The sequence below is a fragment of the Drosophila ananassae genome, chromosome 3R, assembly GCF_017639315.1.
Source record: "Drosophila ananassae strain 14024-0371.13 chromosome 3R, ASM1763931v2, whole genome shotgun sequence".
Lineage (NCBI taxonomy): Eukaryota > Metazoa > Arthropoda > Insecta > Diptera > Drosophilidae > Drosophila > Drosophila ananassae.
The window spans coordinates 7,221,802-7,229,977 of NC_057930.1; the positions used below are offsets into that span (position 1 = coordinate 7,221,802).

Genomic DNA, 8,176 nt, shown 5'->3' on the forward strand with positions numbered 1-8,176 from the left:
TTTTATTTTATAACCCTACGACGGCTCTGTGATCGGCATGGAGTTACAACAGGGTTTTCTACTCTTTCATTATAATAGCGTATTTATTAAACATAAAGATGTACATCTCGTTTTGTTTTCTTGAGTTAAAGCCTAAAAGATTACTTCATTTCTTATTAACTACTGTTTTACAAAATTCTATTTCTTATAACCAATGATAATTAATTTATATTCGCATTTAGGCATTAAGAATTTGCATTTGCATTTAGGAAGGATTTCTTAATGTATTATTTATATACTTATATTTTGCTAAGTGTAATATTTATTATTAAATGCAAATATTTTAAATCAAACGTATGTGATGCAATTTCTTATTCATTATTTTCAAATATTTTCTTTTTAATTTTTAATTTTATCTTCTCCTTTTTTTTTTTTTTTTTAATAGTGCCTAACAAGTTAACTTTATTTTCAACGTTTTACTTTCATTTCATTTGATTTCCAATTTCGGTTCTGAATCGAGATGACATGCATATGCAGACGAAAAAGGTAAATATTGGGTAGACTTTGCTCACCTGATATACTCCACCGTTGAAAGCGCTTCCAAATGTCGGAGGTGTCTTAAGAAGTCTGTAAATAAATGCAAGTCCAAAGCGACTCGCGAAGACTAAAATTTTTCAGCACACACACCCACGTCGAGACTTAACCGAATTTGTCTTATCGGCGTTTTTATTCAATTTCGCCCTCTTCTAATTCAACTTCTTACTCGTTTCTAATAATCATCTGTTCGAATTTACATCACACCCGTTTTTGATCTATTCCTTATTTTCTTATATTTTTCTTTCCTTTTTAATTTGTATATTTTTACACAATTTTAGCTTGTGGTTTTAACCTCATTTTTTTAACCGATTTTAACTTTGTACCGATTTTAAATTTTCTAAACTAGGTTTTTAGATTATACTTTGTATTTAGATTAACTAAAGACTTCATGTGGTTTTGATGACACTTGGCATGGACGACACCTTTGCCATCATCGCGGCGTTCCCTAAATTTTGGGTATTTGTTTGGGAGCTAAACGCACGGAGTTCTTAGCTGTCTATCAGCAACGCGCAGACTAAACCAGACACGAGCTTTTGTCTTCTCTTTTCTTGTATCTGACGATCACCCTACGAAAACAACACCGCAAACCAATTGATGCTGATATGCGCTGGGCTGGGATGATGGGCTTGGCGTAGATAATGTTGACTGGCGGAGTTCTGGTTCTGGTCGGTATGGGGAATCTAGCTGCCCTCTCGGGGCAGGAATTAGCGTTCCTATGCTCGCCTCCTTCGGCTCCAAAGCTGGGGTTACTCGGCGATAGCTTCAACCAGAAATTTGTGGATGGATCTGGATCTGACGTACATCCGTGCCGGTCCAGAGTCTGATTCCAAAAGAAAGCACGAGATTCTCGATCTCAGTTTCTACAAGATGGCTTACTGCCAGGGCTAGACTTCTGCTACTCCTAAAACGCTAAAGCAAATGCAGTCCTGCCTAATCCCTACGTCTAATGTTGCCAATTTACTACCCGTACCGCCCGCTAGGTGGCACTAGTAAGCACAGGGTCTGCGGTTTTAAACCCCACTACAATTGAAGGGTCATCTCTTTAGAGACTGTAAAATTATGAACACTGACACAGGAAATTTAAAAACTCAAGGCACATTAAGTATACGTTAATTACGGGAAGTACATGCTCAACGGATTTCATCAATTAATGATTCTCCATTACAGCGTTTGCATTCGGTACGGCATTCGAGTGCGACTGACTCCCTTTCGCAATCAGTTTCGATTCGACCATTAATCGAATATGCATTATTGTTTAACAGCCATAAGTAAATGGCAGTTGGTGGCAGAGCGCGGAAATGAACAGTAAAAGCCTACTGCAATGGGTTAACTGCAAACGGGTTAATAAAGTCGAACAACAACCCAGAAAACAGTAAACACACTGTCGTACACACGGTGGCCCGGGACATCGGGCTGGAGTGTATGTATCAGAGCACATATTGGCAATCGAAGCCCAATGAGGCTCCCGACATTATCGACATTACCGCTTTTAACGGTAACGGTTACAGGAGGGCATAAATTATGCATGATTTTCGAGTCGGCATGTTGTGTTTTCGCAAACAGTTGCTTTTTGCTTCCTATATCGTGGATATTTTAAGCGACAGGGGCCGAGAGAAAAAGGACTCGCATTAATGTGAGTGGGGCTGCGAGGTTTAAATTACAAGTTAATCGAACGTTGCATACTTACAGGGGCAGCCAGTCGCCTGGAACCATATGCGATATTACTTATTTATGCCCTGCGGAACACTTTCGGCAATGAACAATTTAAATTCATATTTATTGATTTTTTGTTAAGAAATCACCGGCTGCCGACAGGCTCACTTCATATTTTTTTGGCCGAAATCATAAATACGAACAGCTCTGAATAAAAGCGCAGAACTGGGTGTGGTGTTTTCCTGCAACCTCTGCACTTGTCAGTCGTTATGCGGCTCGCAGTCTTTCTGCCAAACGGAGGACTCCACTTCGAGCAATATTTTTATTGCAGTGCGGTAGGTTTCAATTAATATTCATTCTTTGCAATATTTTACTTTGCATTTCCGATGCGAACATAAATTCGATTTTTTTAATAATTTTTTCATTTTCATCGAATAACCTTCACACTTTTGATTTGTCAAAAGGCTGTAATTTCAAAAACAATGTTTTGAACTCAACACCAATCGCTGTTTATATCCGCTCCCTAAACCGCGCACTCACAGAATCCCCGAAGAACTGAAGTGCTGGCCGAGCCTCGGCTGCACTGTTAAGCGGTTTTGACTGTTTTCGACTTGGCTAACAGAAGTCTGGGTGGATCTGGAGGGAAATTAAGAGATACAACCAGCGGGCGCGGTTGCCATCGAACTTGTTGGAAGTCCTGATTCGAGCCTTTGGTGTGGAACTAACATGGCTTCCATACTCGTACTTCAAAATGTATTCCATTTTAAGGGTTTCAATGCTAACTGTTTTTATTATTTTTTAATAATAAAAAACATATTTAACTTAAATAGAAAATAATTTTAGCCAAAAAGAAAAATAAGGGGACCTTTATTTATTTAATTTTTCATTATTTATGAGTTATTTTTTGAATTTTTCGCAACGAAAGCGAGCTAATAGCTGAAGTGAAAACATGATTAAGCTTGAAATTTACCCTTTTTATGCTTAAATTTTATTAATCCTCAGCCTTTCTTTGCTATAAAAAAGCATATATATCGTTTTAAGCAAAAGAAATAAATATAATGATTAAAAAAACTAAGAACTAGGAAAATGGATATTTAAATATATATGTATGTTGTTACCCTATAAAATCCTTCATACCGAAATATAACAATTTAGAAAGTTTATTTTTCAAATGCCACTTCCTTTAAAAATTTCTTATAGAAAAATGTAAAATTTTGAACATAAAATGTCCTTACTTGTGTGGTCCTTGTTACTTTTTGGATAAAACTCCTAGTACTTGAAGAGTGGCAGTATTCTGTGCCTAAGCCTTTCCACGGCTCCATTCTCGGCAAGAACAAATTGCTTGTCATGTTAACACCGCTTGGAAATGGCCAGGACGCATTGCTTTAATTACCCAACCCCATACACCTAGACACCTAGAAGTATGCCATACAAATGGGAACTCATCTGCTAAATGCGTGTGTGGGCGCACAATACATACATGCATGGGGCTACAGGGACTCTCCGTTAATGGTGAATTACGCCCCACTTCATCTAGGAGACCAAAGCATCCCATGGTAACTGATATCTTTGTTTACTCAGCTGCGTTGTCAAATGTCTGGCCATGATTTTTTGTCTTTGTTTGTCTCCTTTACGGTGTGAAAAATGTTTATGAGTGCGAACGGCTGTCCTGGCTGTCCTGGCGACCGTAGAAGCCACTGCTAGGACGAAATGAAAAATCTATATTTAAATGCGATAATAATGTCTGGGTCTCCAATTAAAGTTCGAGCAACAAATTAGCGAAATCAATTTCAAAATTTCATTGAGTCCTCGAACTTTTCCTTTGGGTCAGCAGCACACACACACCCCGCTTCCACCCACTTACACACCTCAGCCCATGGCCAAACATTTTTGAGGTCACTGCGTATTTGATGCCGGGCCAACTTTCTAGGCAAAGGCAAAGTTTTAAGTAGTGGCTTAAATTTTATATTTCTAGCAAAATTCCAGCTACGGCTCCCAGGGAACTTTGCAGCCGGTTGGCAAGTTTAAATGTTTGCAGAGAATTTTAATTCATTTATAAAATATTCTCGGAAACTGGCCCTTTGCAGTGGCCCTTGCCAGGCCCACCAGGCTGCCGTATGGATTAAGTGCAACGCTTGGCCGACTCTTAAATTAATGAAATTCTGTGTGTTTCGAGTGTAAGTTAGCCGTAAGCTTTTTGTCTCTACGCCAATTAGCCGACTTCCAGGGAGCAGCTGTGGACTTTTGACATATGTGCGGAATGTGGGGGGAGTCCTCATAAAGCAAGTAAAGAACAGTCGTGAACCTGAAATTTTATTTTGGATTACTGCATGAGAACTTCATTTAGTCAAATGAACAAAGTTTTAATTGACCGCAAACTAAAAGTATAATTTTCAGCTAATGCCAGATATTATTATTTCTTCAAGTGCCACAACTTTAAATATCTCTACCATCCAGGGAATAGAAACGGCTACGATTGGTTACTTCAATTGGCCACCTATTGTCTAAACTAATGTTGGCCCTCTTGCGGCTTTGGAGACGTGACCTGACCAAATGGAGGAATTTAGTTTCGGCCAAAGTTTCTCCTATTCTTTCTTTGGCCAAGAAGTTAAATGCTTTCGCTCAAGAACTTTCTAAATGCTTTCACGATACTTTATAGTGATTTTGAGTTACCTGACTACCTTTTGGCCAAGTCAAAGCAACTTTTACTTACTTCCCTGGTTTTTATTTGTGCGGTGGCTGGCAACATATTGAATAGAATTTATGAAGCTTACACTTGTAACCCGTATAAGGCTATACGCCAGCTGCACAAAATGTGTTTCATAAGATGGTCTGAAATGGAGAGGTGTCTTCTTCTGGAGTTAGATATCTTTAGAGGTGTCTTCTTCTGAAGTTAGATATCTTTAGTGGAGTCTAATTCTGAAGTACTATAGATCCAGAATTAAAAATATATTCAAAGGTGGGTATAGTAAGTCGAAAAAGGTCCTAACAAGGGTAGTAGAGAAGTCGTCAAAATCAGTAAAGTTATTCGGCTTGAGTCGTGGTTCGATTCAAACACAAGATAAAACATTAATTTGATTGCTGGCGGCAAAAGCGTGTCATATTTACCTCAAGCAGCCCAAAGTGCAATCGCAGCCGGACCGAGGGTACGGCTTTTCGGGACTAATCCCCTGCAATGACATGTCAGTTGGCTGCTTCAGATACGGGGATTTCCAACACATGCAAATTGAAGTTGTTTGACGGAGAGGGCTGAGATGAGAGCGGGGATGCTGGGGAAGTCCATGTCTAATCCAATTTCAATTGCTTAATCCGCCATGACTGACACTAAGAGCGAAGTTGAAAGATGGCCGAAGGGAAAGGATATGCAGAGAGGATAAGGGGCGGGTTGGGGGGCGGTCGGCCCCACATCTTTACGCACCAGAGCACTTGAAATACTCGCTCGGGCTCCGCTATTGAATTACGCACCCACCCTCACCCGCACACACATTCGCACACATGTCAACATATCATGTTACACATCACTTTGTGTGTGCGCTAAGTAAGTTGTAGTTCGGCAGCCCAGAAACGGATATGGAAACGGAAGCGGCTCCAAGGACCTCCCCAGACCACCAGCCCAGCATCCGACGCTCCCACGGTCCCACTCACAAAATCACAATGTTGACCCTTTTATTTCGACTGGAAGTTTTATAACCAAAATGTAGGAGAAGGAAAATAAAGAAAACGAAACACACACACGCCAAAATAAAGGATCTCAAGCTGTGTTTGCTTAAGTTTTATGTGTGCACAGATTTTACGAGCGAGCTGAACAACGGCACGTAACTCAAGGCCCGGCTTAGTGGCCCCTGACCCTCGCCCGGGGTCATTCCGTTATGGGATGCATTTTAAATGGGATTGCACATGACGCTCTTGTGGGGCCAAAGCTCCAAAAGGAAATCAGAATCCGCTCGATAAGCTGCCTCGCAAAAAGCCACAAACAATAAGAGCATGGCGTTCAAAGAAATTCAATTAAATTCATTAAAAGCCATTTAACGGGTAATTTTTTTTCCATACTCTTACTGAGAGGTCAGGCTTAAAAATGATAATAATTCACTTTAATAATATATTATGAAATACTTAAATCTGAGAAAGTTAACTCGAAAAGTAGTTGTGGAAGTATACACTTTGAAACCCATTTCTTTCATAAAATAAATTCTCTGGAACACTTACTATATTGAATTGAAAATAAAATTAAAGACTGTAGAAGCAGAAATAATTGATCGAAAACATTATAAAAATGTTGATACAATTGAGAAATGAGAATAATTTTAAAACAATTTTGCTTCAATATAAGTACTTTTGGAATTTTTTGATTTTAAGCCACTTTGATTTTTTTTTATTCAACTCTAGAGCATTTAGAGTCCCTGATTCCAGCAGGAAACCTACCTCCTGTGATTTTTTACCGTCTATAACGGCGAAAAGCAGGCTGGCTGCTGACAGAGCGCAATGCGGTTTAATTAGTGCACCTGACAGGCTGTGACAATGCAGACATGCACTTGCCTGCGGTCGGCGGTGGGAGACCCGAAAGTTCGGTTTTTTATCCTGAGTATCCTGCTTGAAAGGGGATCGGACGTAAAACACGTTTTCAATTAGCAACACTTTCCGCGGACCGGGGCACAGGCTAATAATGAGTTGACAAATGGCTTCTGTCAAACAAAAGCGGAGCGGAATAAACAAACAAACAAACCCGACGACGGCGGCGACACGTCTTGCTGCTATGCAGTGTTCGTGACTTTGTATGAACGTAGGCAATTCGCCACTCCCACTTGTCAACTTTAGTGGCATTCGCCCCCTCCACCGACTCAACCAGTCAAGCTGCCCACCCACTCACAGCGCAAACAGAATCGTCAACTTACAGGGCTCGGCTAAAGTGTCGCGTAATTTATTTTCCACCTCTCGGCGCCGACTGACAAATGAGCTGATAATTTTCGCCATATCGTGTCATTGTCAAGGACAACGGGCGCAGGATGGGGCGGAAGGTGGAGGAAGAGCTAATTCATGGCCTGGGCTTTGCCTAATCATCTGGAGGCCTTGTCTAGCCGCTGACAGGAGAAATTAATTTGTGTTTGGCTGCCTGTTGGACATTTGTGAGTTATTGACGGTATATGGAAATGGATATGGATATGGAAATGGATGGGCTTAGCCGAAGGCGGCCTACTGTAACCCCGCACCTAAAACTTTTAATTTGTGTAATTTTTGTTTTCATCATGTGATTTTAACGTACGAAAAACTTTCAAATTAATATTAATGACAAAATTACACTTACTTCCCGAGAGAAGAGTTTCAAGAAACACTCGTATGTAATATATCTGAAAGTAAGTACACAAGTATGTAATATGTATTCCTAAAGATTTTCCTCGAGATGCGCAGCAACTTTATTTTTCTGACAAACTTAATGACAATTTACAAGGGATTACAGTCCGTTTCGTTTTACTAGAGAATTCTATGTACATTGGACCATTAGAGGTAATAATATCCAATTCAAGAAATAATAATAATTTTTAAAATTATCCACTACAACACTTTTAGGCTGGAGTCGACGGATCAGACATAAAGTGCCGTCTCGCACTGTCCCTATATGAATAAGTACGTACATATGTGGATCGGCTGCACTGCAATTTGACTTTAATGCATTTTTAATTTGTGCTGCGTGTGCTACGGCCATGCATCTGTATCTGTGTATGTCTTCGCATGCCTATGTATGTCCGTATGTAAATAGAAAATGAAATTTCCGATGCGCTACTTTGTAGCCTCCTCCGTTTTCCAGAATTTTCCAGACGGAGGGCTGAGGGCTCAGCGCATTCCGTTTATGACTATTTTATGCGAACTGAAAAGTGCAAATTCCTTGGCGCTTTATTTTCGGCGTAGCTTAACATGCAAATTATTATTTGCCCAGTGTGCCTCAGAGTGT

General features: G+C 40.0%; 1 protein-coding gene across 1 annotated transcript in view; it reads right to left on the reverse strand.

Annotated features, from left to right (window-relative positions):
• The window catches only part of LOC6503282, a 37,267-nt gene extending 34,451 nt beyond the window's left edge, over positions 1-2,816 (reverse strand). The window contains exon 1 of the mRNA XM_032453289.2: positions 2,264-2,816. The gene's annotated coding sequence lies outside the window, so the exon portion shown is untranslated. The remainder of the gene's footprint in view (positions 1-2,263) is intronic.
• Between the last annotated feature and the right edge of the window lie 5,360 nt (positions 2,817-8,176).